Raw genomic sequence first — 20,120 nt, forward strand, 5'->3', positions numbered from 1 at the left:
AGCTTTGCAAATATTTAGAGTTTAAGGGGTTAATCTACCCTACACTAGTAAAAACATAAAAAAATTCGTAGAGGGTGGAAAAAAATGTGTAACAAATTCATACTTAACTTAATATTAGATACTAATATAAGAAGTGCTATGAACCTATAGCTTTGCAAATATTTAGAGTTTAAGGGGTTAATCTACCCTACACTAGTAAAAACATTAAAAAATTCGTAGAGGGTGGAAAAAAATTTGTAACAAGTTCATACTTAAATTAACATTAGATACTAATATAAGAAGTGGTATGAACGTATAGCTTTGCAAATATTTAGAGTTTAAGGGGTTAATCCACCCTACACTAGTAAAAACATAAAAAAATTCGTAGAGGGTAGAAAAAAATTTGTAACAAGTTTATACTTAAATTAACATTAGATACTAATATAAGAAGAGCTATGAACGTATAGCTTTGCAAATATTTAGAGTTGAAGGGGTTAATCCACCCTACATTAGTAAAAACATTAAAAAATTCGTAGAGGGTGGAAAAAAATTTGTAACAAGTTCATACTTAAATTAATATTAGATACTAATATAAGAAGTGCTATGAACGTATAGCTTTGCAAATATTTAGAGTTTAAGGGGTTAATCTACCCTACACTAGTAAAAACATAAAAAATTCGTAGAGGGTGGAAAAAAATTTGTAACAAGTTCATACTTAAATTAATATTAGATACTAATAAAAGAAGTGGTATGAACGTATAGCTTTGCAAATATTTAGAGTTGAAGGGGTTAATCCACCCTACATTAGTAAAAACATTAAAAAATTCGTAGAGGGTGGAAAAAAATTTGTAACAAGTTCATACTTAAATTAACATTAGATACTAATATAAGAAGTGCTATGAACGTATAGCTTTGCAAATATTTAGAGTTTAAGGGTTACTCTACCCTAAATTAGAAAAACATAAAAACCGTAGAGGGTAGAAAATTGAATTTTCATATGGAAATGTGTAGATTTAACAATTATCGCATCAACATAGTAATCCTTGCTTGAATAACGTTCTCGAAGTTTTGATTATTCCAAATATACTCGTCGCTGTTCTGATGACTGTGGCGTTTTATTTGCGGAAGTCCTTGATCGACGTGCATTTCTTGAACGAAATTTTCTTACATTATAAAGAAGGCATTGTACAATAAACTCGTCGGTTTTGCTGATACAGTTTTCATTTGTAAAAATGCTTTTCATCTGTACTTCGTTAGTTATTGGACACATTTGTACGAGTCCGCGTTGTATGTGCTTTGCTGTGTTTATTTCTTGTTAAGAATTTCCTATTAGTGCCTAAGTTTCAATAATTGTAAAATGGGGCGCGGAAGGCCAAAAAGCATTTTATTTTCTAATAACGACGTCTTAAAATTTTGTAAAGAAAGAAATGTTTCTACGGACGAATTGCTTAAGTGCAGTGTAGTGCGCCAACATGATTCATTGTTAGGACATTTCTGTGAATTTTTGCACAAAAATAATACCTACAAGAACCGACTGATTATTTATATGCAACTAAAAAGACAATGTTTGAATTTAGAAGCTAATTCCGAAAATTTATTAGAGCAAAAATTAGAATATGTAACGACGTATGTAACGACACCTATAGCGACACCTACCCCCACGCAGGTATAACCCTAATCCAAACAAGTATGGACCACTATCTCCAATAACCCTCGCGATACCAACACCCACGCAGACGGGGGCGCCACACGAAATACCAACACGTGAAGTACCAGTCAGCACAAAATAAGCCTACCCCGGAACAATCCATCATCAACGAAGAAGCAATCGCATCCTTCATAGGAACGTTAGCTCAAGTAGTTCGCGCTCAGTGTTGTTACGGTGTCCTTTGTGAACCTATCTCGAACCGGCTCTGCAAGCACGCCTAGTAGAACCACCGGACGGAGACGATAACTTTATAGTGCGGTGTGAAATTAATGACTCTTTTTGATTCTTGTATATATATATATGTGTGTGTAAATTGTACCTATAAGGACAATTATACGCTTGTACATATAGCTAGTTTCAATCCACGAGAACTTGCACGCATCAAATATAAAAATTTTGTAAATAGTAATGATGAAGACATTTTTACGAAAGTGGAAATATTCGCAACCATAAGCAACATAAAAGAGGAATTGCAAGCAAATGAAGACATCGGCGTTCCAGAAAAATGCATCGATTACTTAGGTGATGGCGAAAGTGATCAAGTAGAACTTCAAAAAGTACACAGGAGTAACAAATGGTCCAATGCAGAAAGTTCTATGGTATCTACATTTACTGTTAATGAAGACGAAATTGCAAAAGAAACACTACCCACGAACAAGACCACTGTTAATGAAGAACCAAATGCAAAAACCGTTACCGATAAATTTATGCTAATGGAAACGCTGCAAATTCCAATAAAAGAAGAAATAGATTTAATTACAAATTCCGAGTTACGGCATAAAGTTCTCAAAAAAGAATTTGAAAACAAACTAATTACTTGCGTACTTGTCTTCAAAGGTTGGAGATTAAATTTAAAAAAATCATGTGAATATAGTAGTGTATTAATCGAATATATAAAATGCAAACACCTTAACTGCCGCTTTTATAAAGTGAGTTATGTTTTTGGCAAAAGTGTTTTAAATGTGAATATATTTTTTAAAGGGCCTCTCAATAGTGTACATGTAGGGCAACGTGCGTACCAATTGAGAGGTTTGGAGAGAAAAGAAATGAAAAAAAAGTTATTACGTTCGTTGCCAAACACGGAAAGAACAAAAGCCGTTCACGATGCTGAAGAGGATTTGTTAATGGATGGAAACTGGCAAGGAATTCGATCCTTGTCGGTTTATCAAAAAGCAAAGTCCGAAGCACTTTCTGAAGAGGATATGCATCCAAATCCTTTTATAGATTTGCTATTAAAATCTTTATCTGAATATACAGATGAAAAATATATACAATACCCTTCTGGAAGGACATTAGTGCATTTATATTCCAAACGGCAAATTAAAGTGCTTTTCAAGAAAGGTGCAAAACTAGACGCATATTTTGACGCAACAGGTTCCGTGGTTCGTCCCAACAAATGGGAAACGGAACAAAGGGTTTTATATTATGCTTTAATAGTGAATATTAATGGCCAAATAGTTCCAGTGGCGGAAATGATATCATCAAGGCATGATGCGGCCACCATTACAAGTTTTCTGGTACAATTTAAATACTTTGTAGAAGTGAAGTGTAGAAAATGTTGGCCCATATTTCGAGTAATTGTTTTAGATTGGAGTATGACATTGTTTACTTATTTAAAAATTTGTTTTACATTTGTAACAAACATTTACAGTGATAATAAATTTGAAAAAATAATAATAATTAAGTCTTGTTGTGCTCATTTTATAAAAATGGTGTCTAATAAAATTGAGAGTGTCATAAAAAACAAAACAGTCAAAAATACATTACTTAATGCAGTGGCAGTATTGTGCATTAGTACCTCTTTAGAAGAACTGACGTACAATTTTGAAAACGTGGCAATTCTGTTATTGTGCCCCATACACAACGACGAGGTGAAAAGCGCCCTTGAACACCTATATTCTGTAGAAGGTGAAGATCTCCACAATTATATCCTTAACCATCGCATGTTTATGGATGATTTTATCATAAAGCATTTTAATGAGGAACAAGTTCGTGGTGAATATGTTGAGTCTCCATTTTTTATTTATTTTTTTAAAATCTATGAAGAAATTTTAACAAAAGTTAGCAAAATCAATGTTGATCTCGATAAAGACGATTTAAAAAACCCATATAAATCAAGTGACTTGTGCCTATATCTTTTAAAAAGAATTATGCCGTTTGCCCCATTATGGAGCGATATTTTAAATATAGGACGATATAGTAACGCCAATGTGGAATGCTGGTTTAAAATATTAAAAAAGGAAGTTTTGGAAAATCAAACCAATATGAGAGTAGGGCGCTTTATTCACTTTTTAAAACAAAAGATTGACGCTCAATTAAAGAAGATTGAGTTTGATATCGGAGTTGTGCCCATGAAGGAGCGCTTAGAAGAACCTTTAGACACGACCACAGATCTTGACAATCCATCTGTTAAAGAAGAGTGGAGAAAAAGAAAGAACGAGAAAGGATACTTTTATGGCACGTATAAAAAGAAGATACGCACAGTAGAGAAAATTGTTGCAAACAGGGCAACCGTCGTGGATGCATCATTAAAAGCATTTCAACAAGAGCAGACAGACAATAGAACCTTAAAAAATGGATTAATTTTAAATGCTGAATATTATTTGAATAATAGCCGTAACAAAAAGGAATTTGTTTTCGGAAAATACAAAAAAAAACAAACTATAACCCTACACAGTTCGGATGTAGATTCTTTAATTTCAGTGTTAAACATCGTAGATAATATTCCCGATGGAGCAGCACGATGGCTAACAGATTATTGCATCGATGCCGCTGCTTGTGCCTTAACAAATAATATTAAATCAGTGTATTATATTGACACTGTTTCTACTTACATATTATTTAATCAAAAACCGCGCAATTTAAATAAATTTGACCCGTATAATAAAAACTTGGATGGTGTAAAGTACCTACATTCTGATGCCTTATAATGACCGACAAATTCATTGGATTTTAGTTTTATTAGACATAGATAAAAAAGTGTATATATCTTAAATCCCAGTGCAACGTATGCTGTGGAGCAAAACCATATTTTAGAAAAAGTGAAAGATTTTTTAAGTGTTAGAGATAGGTTAAATAAAGTTTATAAATTTAATATGCGTAAATGGAACATTGTAAATACACCGAAACTTCCACAACAACAAGATGGTGTAAACTGTGGTGTATATGTGATTTACTATATACAATTGTTAACACGTCAATGTGACATTAATAAAATAAGTAGCGATTTATATTTTGATTCTGAGAGTTATAGACTAAGCATTCAACGTCTTTTACTGATTACGTCGGAGAATATGTGTTATAGATGTGTAGCTTGTGGACTAGAAAGTGAGGATAATACTCGTATTCAGTGTAACTCATTTAAGCGGTGGCTGCATATTAAAAATTGTAGTAATACCAATATTGCATTGACAGACATTGATAGCAGTTTCAGTTTCAACTGTCAGTACTGCATGACTAATGATTTAAATCCATTTCGTTCAGCAATTTGTGAAAAAACTATTTCTTGGCAAGACATTGAATATCGTTTATTTATAAATCAATATATACCTGATTTAAAAATCATTTACAGTACAAGAGACGTTAATGAAGAGTGCGTTAGATACAGATCAAGTGCAGATCCGCTTTACTTCACAACATTTTTTCAATTACACGATGCTGTGACAATAGCCAACTTAATTCACTCTATATGCTCCAAATTGACGACAAGAAGTTCATATAGTGTTTGTCTTACTAGCTCAAATATGTTATTTAATTATTAATAAGACTTACGGAATTACGGAAGATCAAGGCGGCGTTGTAGCAAAATATTGTGAACTTCATGGAATTGAAAATCCACACAATTTAGACTATCCTATTCCTTATACGTTCGAAGAAGTTTACCTTCAGGTACAAACATTTTGAGTGACTTGAGAGACGCATTCATATTTTAGATTTTTTAGTTTTTAAAATATAGAATTCGAAAAACATCACCCATTAATGTTAACCCCTTAACAACCCTGTAGGTTTACGAAAATTCTTTGGTCTAAGTTGCTCTAATTATTTTTGTGTGTAAAATATTCTTAAAATCGTTTCAACCGGTTTTTGCGTAATCGTTATTTTATTATTGCATTATTTTTTATTTATTGTTGATCTTAAGATCAAACGAGCTTACCTAAGTGAAGTTCGATCTTGATTATATACAGCCCTTCGCCCGAAATGATCAAACTGTAGTACTTCCTACTTGCTACACGCTTACCACACTTAAAAGCAAGAAAAAAAAAAAGTCCCTATAAATGATCCCCAAACTGCAACCAGCTTGGTAACAAAACCGTCATTTCTTTTTAAAGCACAAGACGAGTAGAACCTCTGGTCCGCAACCAAGAAATGAAATCAGGGTCTATTAAGAGGGAGGGCGGGAGTGATCATTTCGGGCGAAGGGCTGTATATAATCAAGATCGAACTTCACTTAGGTAAGCTCGTTTGATCTTAAGATTATATCACGCCCTTCGCCCTCTATGATCAAACTGTCGACGTTTAAAGCAGGTTGCGACACTACAATAGAGAGAAAAATATCGCTTTATTTTAAATCTATTAAAATAAGGACAGATTAATCATAGTAAAAACTAAAACAACATATTGTCTTAAGATGATAAATGAAACTACATTTTAAATATATAACTAATAAGACTAATCACTTTTCGAAAACACAGTTTCAGCAAAGATTCCTTTTGATTGCAGAGGTCGATTATAGAATAAGGCAAACATCTGCGAAGTCTCTGTCCAACCCGCAGTTCTTCTAATAATGTCTATACTTAAGCCCTTACGGTTGGCTGCAGAATGCAGATGTACTCGCATGCCGTGTAGAGTAAGCTGAATAATTTTTATCGACCCCGCATTCCAGTAAGGTGTCCTTTAACCACCTGCTTATAGTTTGAACGGAAACAGAATGAAACGGTTTTTTAAAAGAAATAAACAAACTTCCTGTAGTTGGAGATGCGCGATATTCTCTAGTCCTACTTAAATATGAGTCAAGACAACTTGCTACGCACAACTGAGGTTTATCTTTGAAATAAGGAACAAAAAGAACAGGTTGAGTGCGTTGCCGACCCGAAGTTTTAATTCGATCCGAGATTTTTATTTCAAAAGCGTTAGATTTTTTAATAATATTGTCAATCTTGATCAAAGAAAGGGTTTGAATGCGATGACCAGTTGACAAGGCCAAAAGCATTACATTTCTGGGAAAAAATTCTGAAATTTAATTTTTATTTTTGGTCAACGATCTTCAAATACTTCGGGATACGGAACATTCCAAACCGGCGATTCCAAGCCGGCAATGCACGAACCGGCGACGTGCCAAGCCGGCGCTCGGTCATGCCGGCGTGTGTCAAGGCGGCATATGAGCGCTTGTTCAGTCGATGCGATCTGCAAATTATGTAACATCCACATTTTGAATGCATGGATGGCCATAATATGAACATGTCGATGGAATTCTCAGATTATTTTAGGTGGGGTACTGGAGGGTTTGTTAGCACTTTAACTATGATTTTCAAAGTGGTCAAACAAGAGAAATCAGATTAACTAAGTACATATAACTGTTCTGTCGGCATTGGCATTGATCGTAACTTTTAATAGATAGGTACTATGCGTTTTATTAATCCAATCCACACAAAGGAATGCATCCGGTTGAACGAGCGCCGGCAAGGCATAGCGCCGGTTTAACTGAACGCCGGTTTGGCATAGCGCCGGCTAGTCGTCGCCGGTTTGGCCATTGCCGGTTAGGGAATCGCCGGTTCATAGTGTACCATTCGGGATACATTTTTGTTTCACGAATATTTTAATTACATTTTTCATACCACCATGGACTTTATTATATTAACACCTTACTTGATTATCGGCCGGTCGTGCTGATGCAAGTTATGAAGCACTAAGAGGCACTAACGAAGCACTAACGATTAGTACCTGTCCGGTCGTTAGTGCTTTCAACGAGGGTAGGAAGTCAGCACTACATAAGGAGGGGTCGTTTTCTCGGAAACGGCCGGTCGTGCTGATGCAAGTTATGAAGCACTAAGAGGCACTAACGAAGCACTAACGATCGGTACTTGTCCGGTCGTTAGTGCTCTCAACGAGGGTAGGAAGTCAGCACTACATAAGGGAGGGTCGTTTTCTCGGAAATGGCCGGTCGTGCTGATAGCAAGTTATGAAGCACTAAGAGGCACTAACGAAGCACTAACGATCGGTACTTGTCCGGTCGTTAGTGCTCTCAACGAGGGTAGGAAGACAGCACTACATAAGGGAGGGTCGTTTTCTCGGAAACGGCCGGTCGTGCTGATGCAAGTTATGAAGCACTAAGAGGCACTAACGAAGCACTAACGATCAGTACTTGTCCGGTCGTTAGTGCTTTTAACGAGGGTAGGAAGTCAGCACTACATAAGGGGGGGTCGTTTTCTCGGAAACGGCCGGTCGTGCTGATGCAAGTTATGAAGCACTAAGAGGCACTAACGAAGCACTAACAATGTGATCATGTACCGTCGTTAGTGCTTTCAATGACCGTGCTAACTTCACGGACCTCGATTTAGCACACTAGTTACAAAATTCGCAAATGTTACTTTTAGGCAAAACTAATATTTGCGAATGGAAATATTTAAAATGCATCACTGACTTTCCCAAAGAGTTCTCTTCTTAACCTCGTCAACAATATTCTTCGTAAGCATAAAATACTACCAAAGCAAAAAATTGTGCACACGTGCATATGCACAGCCACACAAACATATATAGCAAGTTTCGCAAAATCGTTCATTAGAGTGTCAATGTCCAATTGTTACATTAATTCTGAAGCACAGAACAGAGACCTGACTTCTGTGTAATTTTACACGAAATTTAATGTTAGCGTAATATGAGATGTTTATGGAATTATGAATCTGGTATCTCTAAACATCGTATAGTGTCAGAAATATCAATACGAACATTTGTCAATTTAAGCGCCATGTCATTACGATTAGCAAATCAAATGCAATACAATTCGAATTTTAACCATTGTTAAAGCAAAAAATATTTAAAACCGGCGGCGCGGCGCCTGATATATCCGTTGCACCATGAACACGACCTTGCCCTTAAGGACGGCTCCCTGAGTTCACTTTCCATTACAATTTCCACCGATCTACCACAACAAGCTCGAAGTAAGATAAATTTGTAAGATGGGATACGCACGTAAACAAAAATTAAAAAAATTTAAAATGAAACTATGATATTTGATCCATACAAGAAACAATGGGTCTTTATACAACTGTGAGTGGTATTTAATCATAACATGAAATTGGGTCTGCTACACATTGTAGTGTTAGTTAAATATGGGGTTGGTACTGGTGACTGTCAACGAGAACAGTTGATAACTTCGTGCGAGTCTTAAGTGTAATGTCGTTGTCTGTCATGTGTAGGAAATGACTCTTATAATAATAATCATAATTGCTGTATGCATTTATTATTAAAGTCCATTTTAATAAATTCCTGCAGTTGTTAATGTAACCGATCGATCCCTTATATGACACAACATATCTGGCGACGAGGCTTTGAACCTGAAGCGTGAACATAAAGCGTCGTTTGTGACCGTGAAACCTAAAACAAAATGGCTCTTATTGGTACAATCCTTCTCTTATATATATGGTACAATCGAACCGTTTGCACCTGGAACTTCGGATATCGAAGCATACATAGAAAGAATGGATCTGCTATTTATCTGTAATATAGTCGAAGAAGATAAAAAGGTTCCGTTGTTTCTAACTTTAATAGGAACGGAAACATACTCGATTTTAAAAGACCTGGTATCACCAGATAACCCCAAGAGTAAAAGCTACAGTCAGTTAAAGGAAGCGCTAACTACACATTTTAGTGCAAAAAAGATTGTCATAGCAGAGAGGTTTCGTTTCTATCGGTGTAGTCAGGGGGTGAATGGGTCTGTGGGGGAATTTGTCCGAAAGTTGAAGAAACTTGCACGGGATTGCCAATTTGGAACATTTTTAAGTGAAGCTTTGCGTGACCGATTTGTATGCGGGTTATTAAAGGAGAACATTCAAACGAAATTGTTGTCGGAGAGTGACCTTACGTTCGAGAAAGCATGCAGTACAGCACTCTCCATGGAAACTGCATCTGAGCAAACAAAAAGTCTACAACCAGCTGATGTCAACAAAGTTATGAAAAAACAGCAGTTCAAAACGTCAAAAGTTTATCCAACTCACGAAAGTCAAGGTGATCGTGAGAACTTCAAGTTCAGCAAAAAGGAAAACTACAAGCCATGCTTTCGTTGTAATCGAAAACATAACCCAAGTACGTGTCCGGCAGCTAATTGGGATTGCTTCCTATGTCATAGGAAGCTAGCCCAAGTAACACGAGAAATACTTTTATGCCACCATAGCCAAAAATTAGCTGTGAAAACGTTTTCGCAGTACCTTAATCGCTGAATATTGGCAAGCTGCAATGTAGCTTTACTATTTGGCTGTAGCAGCGCTACTAAAGTTCCAACTGTTGGAAAATAAGCTTGGAATTCCATTTGGCAGTTATTTGGTCATCACATCGCTTAGAAAGCAACAGATTTTGCCATGTGACAGTCATTTAAGTGCGCTGCATTTTAGCTTAAATTTTAGGTGGGACAGCGCTACCTTAACCTCATAAGAAAGCGAATTCGCTTGAAATTCTGTTTGGTTGAGATTTGGCAGTTAGGTTAGTCATTTCAGCCGCGAATTCTGGCATTCTGGATTAAAAAAGCAGCTGATTTGTGTTTATAAGTATATAAGCGATTCTTATAGGTGTTATTATTAGTTATGGGGAAGTTCAAACTCTCAAGTGCTAATTTTCAAAAATTGAAAAATTTCAAATTAAGTGGAACCTATTATAGACACATTAAAAAGTCGGTGAAGTCGGACTTTACAACTATCAATGCTACGAAAGAGTACGAAATAAACATTTAAGACATTTAACATTTAAGTGAAACCAATGATATACAAATCCCTAATCAGGTGTGTGATTTTACATTTAAACCAATATTCTACTTTAAACCTTTACCTATACACTTACAGAAACTGCCTCTTTCCTTATTACCAGTTGATGAAACAATCGATTCATCAAACAGTGACGATCAAGAATGCGTTGAAGAAAGTTATTTACGAAATAACAGTGACTCGCAAGATGAAGATGTAATAACTTACAATTTCAATGAAAAGTTACGACAATGGGCCATTTCATTTAATATCTCTCATGTTGCCATTACAGCATTGTTAACGATGTTACATGTACTTAAATTACCTAACCTACCAAAATCATCAAGAACACTTTTACAAACCCCCAGAGAAACAACAATTGCGAAAATGGGCAATGGCCATTATTGGCATAATATGGACTCGAAAAGGGAATTGTTAACTTACTACCTAAGATTGATAGTGCAACTAATTTAGAATTAAGTTTCAATATTGATGGGTTACCAATATACAACAGTACAAAAATGGAATTTTGGCCCATTTTGTGTTTAATAAACAATATGCGAAACTTGCATCCATTCGTAGTGGGCATTTATTGTGGTACCACCAAACCACCCAGTGTTCAGGGTTATTTAACACCATTTGTAGAAGAAATAAAACCTCTTTTAAAGAATGGGATTTTCATTAATGGAATAAAATGCAGTTTAAAGGTGAGATGCTTCATTTGCGACACTCCAGCTCGTTCATTTGCAAAAGGTAAGGATACTAAGGTATAGGAAATAGCAGAATTTAAATTTTAATTGCAGGTGTTGTGAATTTCAATGCATATAACAGATGCACAAGATGTACGGTCATTGGAGAATACAATCATGAATCTCATCGTATGAGTTTTCCGCGCATTGATTTGAACGTAATTTGGCTCAAACACTTAAATTATGATTAAAAACACTACTATTAATAAACAAAAACAACGCTTCGCTTAACACTCGCGAGTTCAGAACTATTCGTCATGTTACAGATTAGCGCAGATGGATATTTCGATGCACGCAATTTGGTATGTTTCTATAGACGGTAAAGGCAGGAGTTCGAATCCGACCACCTCCAGAGAATCGCTACTAAAAAAAGTATGTGTAGGTGAAAACGATGGCGGTATGAAACGCGCTAATAAAAAAAATGTGTATGGTAGGAACAAATAGGATCCGCAGAAACACCAATAATGAATTAATTTTATTTTTTTTTCCTTTTTAATAAAAACAGATTTAGGCTGCAGTTTGGTCACAGTGTTGGCTGTCGTGACGTTATGACAGCGCATAATTTTAACTGACGTTAACGTTAACGATGCGCTTTTGCTGCTCGACATTCTAACCACCACTGCCAATCCAAATGGCTGAGGTGACGTCTTAGCAGCTTGATTATGACTCGCCATTTTGGCAGTAGGTACGTCTTCACATCGCTGCTACATTTCTTTCGCAGAAACTGCGCCAAACTATTTGGCTGCGAGTATAGCTGCAAATACGTACTGATGGCCATTATACAGCACGTTGTGTTACTTGGGAGGGGCACACCTCAACAGTATGCCGTGCAAAGAAGAGCAGGTGGGTCAGTCAAGTCGAAGAGATGGAGTCCGAACATCAAGGGGGGCGTGGACGTGCTAGAATTAAACCAAGTTACAGCTGTAGGAGAAGAAAACGGCGACCTGCAAGGGGTTCATTCCTTAACGGCGGAAATGAATACAGTTCGCAGTCTCGCAATCAGTCACGTATCAAACAAAAAGTCGGTACCTGTCCTATGTAAAGTCTATGTAAATAATAATCCAATAGTTATGGAAATAGACACAGGGGCAGCTGTAAGTATTTGTTGTCAACAATACTTTAGTTGTAATTTTAGCTCGGAGCGAATAAGAGGTACAGACATTAAAATGCAAGATGTCGGGAAACGAGATCAAGAGTGTAGGACAAATGAATGTAAGAGTGTCGTTGAGTGCTACTGGTCCAAGTCATATGTTGTCGTTGATTGTATCTAGAACGAAAAATAGTTCCTTCCCGCTCATGGGTCGGAATTGGCTTGATGTAATATTACCGTCATGGCGAAGTGCCTTTAGTCCTTATTCAAGGAACTTTGACACCAGTATATGTTCTATTACGGGGAACGATATTGTCTCAGATTTAAAAAAGCAATTTCCCAAAGTCTTTTCCGAAAACAAAGTCAATGGCATAACTGGTATCAAGGCTCGTTTAGTTCTAAAAGATGATGCGAGTATGGTTTATCACAAAGCATATACAGTGCCATACAAAATGAAAGAGTTGATAGAAAGTAAGTTAAAGACCATGATTAAAGATGGTATTCTAATTCCGGTAACACACGCAGATATTGCTAGTCCCATAGTGTGTGTTCCAAAACAAAATGGTGGTATTCGAATATGTGTAGATTTTAAGAAAACCCTTAACCCTGTCCTGAGAACCGATTACTACCCTCTCCCTACCTTGGATGAAATCTGTCATAATATCAAGAATGGTAAAGTTTTCACAATTCTAGATCTGTCGGAGGCGTATTTGCAATTACCTGTCGAAGAGCAAAGTCAAGAGCTCTTAACTATCAACACCCATATGGGCTTAATGAGATTCACTAGACTTCCATATGGCGTCTCAAGTGCTCCTGCAATTTTTCAGTCTACCATGGAAAGGGTCCTAGAAGGTCTTAAGGTAGGAATTTATATTGATCCCAGTCAACATTGTAACGTAACCGATTCATAAATATAATAGTTAACTAGGTGGTTCGTTATGTATCTAGTAACTTAAATGTTACATGCAAGTAACACAAAACGCCTAGCACTGTTATGTAACGGTGTAACGTAACGAATACGTCACGCTATGTAACATACATGTATATATATGTTACATGAACGTAATAAGTAACACAACGGAATGTCACAACAAATAACCCAGTTATGTATCGTATATAGGTACAAACATACATTACATTAGAGTAATATGTAATGCAACTGAAGGTTTAAGCAAATATGTAACATATATGTAACATTACGTTGCATGGGGGTTGTATATGTAACGCAACTGAAGGTTACAGTAAATATGGTAGTTACATAACAAATATGTATATCTTAGTATACATGAGAGCCTTATGTAACGCAAACGAAGGCTACAGTAATGTAAAAATAACTAAATGCAGCAGTGAAAAAATAAAGATATATTCTTATAAAATAAAACAAAATAACAATTCCTAAAAATGTAGAATATTATCACAATAGATACATTTCAAATATTCATTAATAATATATAATAAAATTATTGATTTTGGAGAGGTTTTTCTCTTGACTGTCTCAGCGTGCTTAAGCGTAACCACTCACCCACCGTCAATTCAATGGCACTTTCGCTAGTGTCGGGGAAAGTTTGCCGAACGGCATCTGGATAAAAGAAAGTTCTATAAGGCAAACTGCGTTCCCACCAAAACAGTTTTCATTATGTAAAAATAGTGCATCAATTCCAAATGCTTGAACGGAAAATGATTCGTTTTCCCAAGAAGGGAACAGCTAATCCCCAAACAAAAAAAGGTGGAATATAAATTTATACTTACACAAACACTGAACCAAAACAACACCGACTTATTTCAATATAGCGTCAAAAAGAACTTTATCTTTCGCTTGAAGTTGACTGTTGAGGTTATGTGTCCCGCAGCCGTTAACCTTTACTTTTCACTAGAGGTATATGCGTACTTCTTTTCAGATATACTTCACCTAACGAAATAGGTAATATGAATTAATTGTATTAGAAAATAACGGTTTAACATCAAAAAGAAACAAGTTTTTACCTCTTCCCACAAAAAACCGTAGATAAACACCACAAAAATTCCGTTCATCAACCGCATTCGCGTGTCACATAGGAGATAGTAATGGCGTCTCACGACAGTACGAGACTGCGCAAAAGGTGGTGTACCTATTTTATGGATAAGAAAAGAAATTTTGTATTAACAACCTTGATGTACCTTCATATTCCATTATAGCTCATCATTAGAATGTCCACTTTGAGACTTTGACTTCCCTAAGACCCTAACAGTGCTTCAAGCGGTTTGGGCCAATTTCAACCACTATGTTACATATCATTTCGGTTACAATTGTAACATAACTTTGATACCTTCTAGAACCCTGTCAGTTATATAAGTGATTATTACGTGTTTGGTATAGAACATTCCAACTTCTATGTTACATCTCATTTCGATTACAATTGTAACATAACTTTGTTACCTTCTAGAGCCCTTTCAGTTATGTAAGTGATTTTTACGTGTTTGGTATAGAACATTCCAACTTCTATGTTACATATCATTTCGATTACAATTGTAACATAACTTTGTTACCTTCTAGAGCCCTTTCAGTTATGTAAGTGATTATTACGTGTTTGGTATAGAACATTCCAACTTCTATGTTACATATCATTTCGATTACAATTGTAACATAACTTTGTTACCTTCTAGAGCCCTTTCAGTTATGTAAGTGATTTTTACGTGTTTGGTATAGAACATTCCAACTTCTATGTTACATATCATTTCGATTACAATTGTAACATAACTTTGTTACCTTCTAGAGCCCTTTCAGTTATGTAAGTGATTATTACGTGTTTGGTATAGAACATTCCAACTTCTATGTTACATATCATTTCGATTACAATTGTAACATAACTTTGTTACCTTCTAGAGCCCTTTCAGTTATGTAAGTGATTATTACGTGTTTGGTATAGAACATTCCAACTTCTATGTTACATATCATTTCGATTACAATTGTAACATAACTTTGTTACCTTCTAGAGCCCTTTCAGTTATGTAAGTGATTATTACGTGTTTGGTATAGAACATTCCAACCTCTATGTTACATATCATTTCAGTTACAATTGTTACATATCTTTGTTACCTTTTAGAGCCCTTTCAGTTACATATCATTTCAGTTACAACTGTAACATATCAATGTTACTTATTAGAGCTCTTTCAGTTATGTAACTGAGAGTTACGTGTTGACTGGGATGATGTAATTATAAGTGGACGTAACTTTACCGAGTGTTACACAAAAGTCAAAGAAGTATTATCTCGTTTCGAAAAGCATAATATTAGAATAAATAAGGACAAAAGTATATTTTTTAAACCAGAAGTGGAATTCTTGGGATATAAATTAGTTGAAGGAGGCCTTCAGCCACTACAATCTAAAGTGACAGAAATTAAAAACGCACCTGTTCCAAGAGATGTTACGCAATTAAGGTCATATGTGGGATTATTAAATTTTTATAGTAAATTTATCCCAATGCTTTCAACTATTCTACATCCACTTTATGGATTGTTAAGAAAAGACGTGGTGTTCTGTTGGAATGATGAATGTCAAACAGCTTTTGATAAATCAAAAGAATTGTTGGGGCATTGTTTTACCTTAACTCATTACAACCCGGATAACGAAATCATCATTACCACAGATGCATCCGCATATGGATTAGGTGCCGTTCTAAGTCAAAAGGTAAATAATGAAGTAAAACCTGTTATGTACGCATCCTGTACATTAAGCGCAGCAGAGAAGAATTATTCTCAAGTGGAGAAGGAGGCACTGGGTATAGTATTCGCTATCAAAAAATTTCATAAATTTATATTTGGACACAAATTTACATTGATCACAGATCATGAACCTCTAAAAACAATTTTTGGCAGCAAGAAAAGTATACCAACTCTGTCACATTCACGATTACAAAGATGGGCTATCATATTGTCGGGATATGAATACAACATCATTTATAAAAAGGGATCAGAAGTGGCAAATGCAGATGGATTTAGTAGACTACCATTAAAACTAAATTCGGGAGTCCAAGAAGTTTTATCATTCACAAACATGGAGGAGCTACCCGTTACAGCTGAAGTAGTAAGGTCCGAAACTGGAAAAGACTTAAACCTGATAAAAGTTCGGCAGTACGTCAAGGAAGGATGGCCACAACAATGTCCAAATGAAACATTAAAACCATATTTTAGTAGAAGAATGGAAATCACCATTGACAACGATTGTCTCAGTTGGGGATGTAGGGTGATTATTCCAAAAACCTTACGTGAACATGTGTTGGAGTTATTACACGATCAACATCCAGGAATCGTGCGAATGAAGCTACGAGCAAGAAGCGATATCTGGTGGCCTGGAATAACACAGGATTATTGAAGAGAAAATCAGAAACTGCGAAGAATGTCAAATATATGCCAATAATCGACAAGAAGGAAAAATGTTGCAGTGGCCGTTAGCGACGAACAACTGGCAGAGAGTTCATGCAGATTTTTTCAAATTTGAAGGCATCGAATTCCTGATAATTATCGACAGCAAAACAAGATGGTTAGAGGTATTTATGATGCCACAGGGAACTAATGCAGCGAAAACAATTTCTAAATTTAGAACTGTTTTCTCTTGTTTTGGATTACCAGAAATTCTGATAACCGATAATGGTCCCCCATTTAATAGCAAGGAATTTGAAATTTTTTGTAGATCAAATGGGATCCAACTAAAACACAGCCCGCCATATCATCCACCAAGCAATGGGGCGGTTGAGAAACAAGTCCATACCACTAAAAGGAACCTCCAAAAGCAATTATTCCAAAGTTCAAAATGCACAGAAACCATAACGCTCTAACATAAATTGGATAATTTTTTATTTAATCATCGGAATACTCCAAATTCTGTAACGAAGAGAACACCAGCTGAAATGATGATGGCAAAGAAACCAAGAACCAAAATTACTCTGCTAAAACCCAGTAATCTGGAAAATAAATCTGAAGAGGACTACAGAGAAAGGACAGTAGAATATGAAAATAATCGGCGGATAAATCGAAATTTATTTCTGGAAGGAGAGTACATATGGGCATACGAGGTCAAAGAAAAAAAATGGATCCCTGGGAAAATTATGAAAGCCGTGGGAGAATACACCTACTTGGTGTTGGCGTCAGGACGAGTAAGGTACATGCATGGCGATCATTTGAAAAAGCGCAGCAGAGCAGGAATGGAAAATGAAATCGTTCAAGAAAGCAAGACACCAGAATCTACGAGTTATCTTCCACCTGCTCTTCCACTACCCGAAGTCAGAGATCAGGTCCACATGCCAGAAATGGTGGGACCGCGGGTTGAGGATGAAGTACGGCTTCGTGATGGCCCTTCAACGGGTCCACCACCAGAGGGAAGCACGGAAGCCCAGCCTGTTGTGAGGGATGTTCCATCCCCTTCCCTCCGTAGATCCAAACGAACGGTTATACCACCTAACCGCTTAAATTTGTAAGTATTTTAATATGTTTTTTTTGTAAGTGACGACTTTAAAATAAGAGGGGAGAAATGTAGTGTTAGTTAAATATGGGGTTGGTACTGGTGACTGTCAACGAGAACGGTTGATAACTTCGTGCGAGTCTTAAGTGTAATGTCGTTGTCTATTGTCATGTGTAGGAAATGACTCTTATAATAATAATCATAATTGCTGTATGCATTTATTATTAAAGTCCATTTTAATAAATTCCTGCAGTTGTAACCGATCGATCCCTTATATGACACAACACACATCTAAATATACCATCAATGATACCATTTTTAATTGGGACAAACGATTACATACTTTATGTAAACTGTACAAGCCCACAGAGCAACTCTTGACCTTCCCTAAGGTTTGATGCACTTGCATACATGCTATACCCTAAGTACAATAATTTATCGATTATTCTCAATTCCGAAATATTGCTTACTATATAATCTTCCTTCCCAAGATGCTCCAAAAATTCAACTTTTTATTTGTTTTCAGAATGTTTCAAAAGAGATACATATTTAGATTCATCGATTCGCCCCTATTGCAACTGCTTCCTAATAGCAAATTTCATTATAGGAATTTTTTCTCGATATTGTTTCTAATGTAGTAGTTTTTACTAGTGTAGGGTAGATTAACCCCTTAAACTCTAAATATTTGCAAAGCTATACGTTCATAGCACTTCTTATATTAGTATCTAATATTAATTTAAGTATGAACTTGTTACAAATTTTTTTCCACCCTCTACGAATTTTTTAATGTTTTTACTAATGTAGGGTGGATTAACCCCTTAAACTCTAAATATTTGCAAAGCTATACGTTCATACCACTTCTTTTATTAGTATCTAATATTAAGTTAAGTATGAATTTGTTACAATTTTTTTCCACCCTCTACGAATTTTTTTATGTTTTTACTAGTGTAGGGTAGATTAACCCCTTAAACTCTAAATATTTGCAAAGCTATACGTTCATAGCACTTCTTATATTAGTATCTAATATTAATTTAAGTATGAACTTGTTACAAATTTTTTTCCACCCTCTACGAATTTTTTAATGTTTTTACTAATGTAGGGTGGATTAACCCCTTAAACTCTAAATATTTGCAAAGCTATACGTTCATACCACTTCTTATATTAGTATCTAATATTAATTTAAGTATGAATTTGTTACAAATTTTTTTCCACCCTCTACGAATTTTTTTATGTTTTTACTAGTGTAGGGTAGATTAACCCCTTAAACTCTAAATATTTGCAAAGCTATACGTTCATAGCACTTCTTATATTAGTATCTAATGTTAATTTAAGTATGAACTTGTTACAAATTTTTTTCTACCCTCTACGAATTTTTTAATGTTTTTACTAATGTAGGGTGGATTAACCCCTTCAACTCTAAATATTTGCAAAGCTATACGTTCATACCACTTTATACATATATTAGTATCTAATATTAATTTAAGTATGAACTTGTTACAAATTTTTTTCCACCCTCTACGAATTTTTTAATGTTTTTACTAATGTAGGGTGGATTAACCCCTTAACTCTAAATATTTGCAAAGCTATACGTTCATACCACTTTATATATTAGTATCTAATATTAATTTAAGTATGAACTTGTTACAAATTTTTTTTCCACCCTCTACGAATTTTTTAAGGTTTTTACTAATGTAGGGTGGATTAACCCCTTAAACTCTAAATATTTGCAAAGCTATACGTTCATAGCACTTCTTATATTAGTATCTAATATTAATTTAAGTATGAACTTGTTACAAATTTTTTTCCACCCTCTACGAATTTTTTAATGTTTTTACTAGTGTAGGGTGGATTAACCCCTTAAACTCTAAATATTTGCAAAGCTATACGTTCATACCACTTCTTATATTAGTATCTAATATTAATTTAAGTATGAACTTGTTACAAATTTTTTTCCACCCTCTACGAATTTTTTATGTTTTTACTAGTGTAGGGTAGATTAACCCCTTAAACTCTAAATATTTGCAAAGCTATACGTTCATAGCACTTCTTATATTAGTATCTAATGTTAATTTAAGTATGAACTTGTTACAAATTTTTTTCCACCCTCTACGAATTTTTTAATGTTTTTACTAGTGTAGGGTGGATTAACCCCTTAAACTCTAAATATTTGCAAAGCTATACGTTCATACCACTTCTTATATTAGTA

General features: G+C 35.3%; 2 long non-coding RNA genes across 2 annotated transcripts; one reads left to right on the forward strand and one right to left on the reverse strand.

Moving 5' to 3' along the window:
• The first annotated feature begins 10,639 nt into the window (after window positions 1–10,639).
• On the forward strand, window positions 10,640–11,759 carry LOC116159156. The gene is made up of 3 exons (XR_004142895.1): window positions 10,640–10,677; window positions 10,738–11,391; window positions 11,442–11,759. It is a non-coding gene; the product is annotated as an uncharacterized LOC116159156 (long non-coding RNA).
• A 2,065-nt stretch (window positions 11,760–13,824) lies between these two features.
• LOC116160441 lies at window positions 13,825–14,948 on the reverse strand. The gene is made up of 3 exons (XR_004143217.1): window positions 14,461–14,948; window positions 14,227–14,386; window positions 13,825–14,056 (listed from the first exon to the last, which is right to left on the reverse strand). It is a non-coding gene; the product is annotated as an uncharacterized LOC116160441 (long non-coding RNA).
• Between the last annotated feature and the right edge of the window lie 5,172 nt (window positions 14,949–20,120).

The sequence above is a fragment of the Photinus pyralis genome, unplaced genomic scaffold, assembly GCF_008802855.1.
Source record: "Photinus pyralis isolate 1611_PpyrPB1 unplaced genomic scaffold, Ppyr1.3 Ppyr1.4_LG1, whole genome shotgun sequence".
In the NCBI taxonomy this organism is placed as follows: Eukaryota; Metazoa; Arthropoda; class Insecta; order Coleoptera; family Lampyridae; genus Photinus; species Photinus pyralis.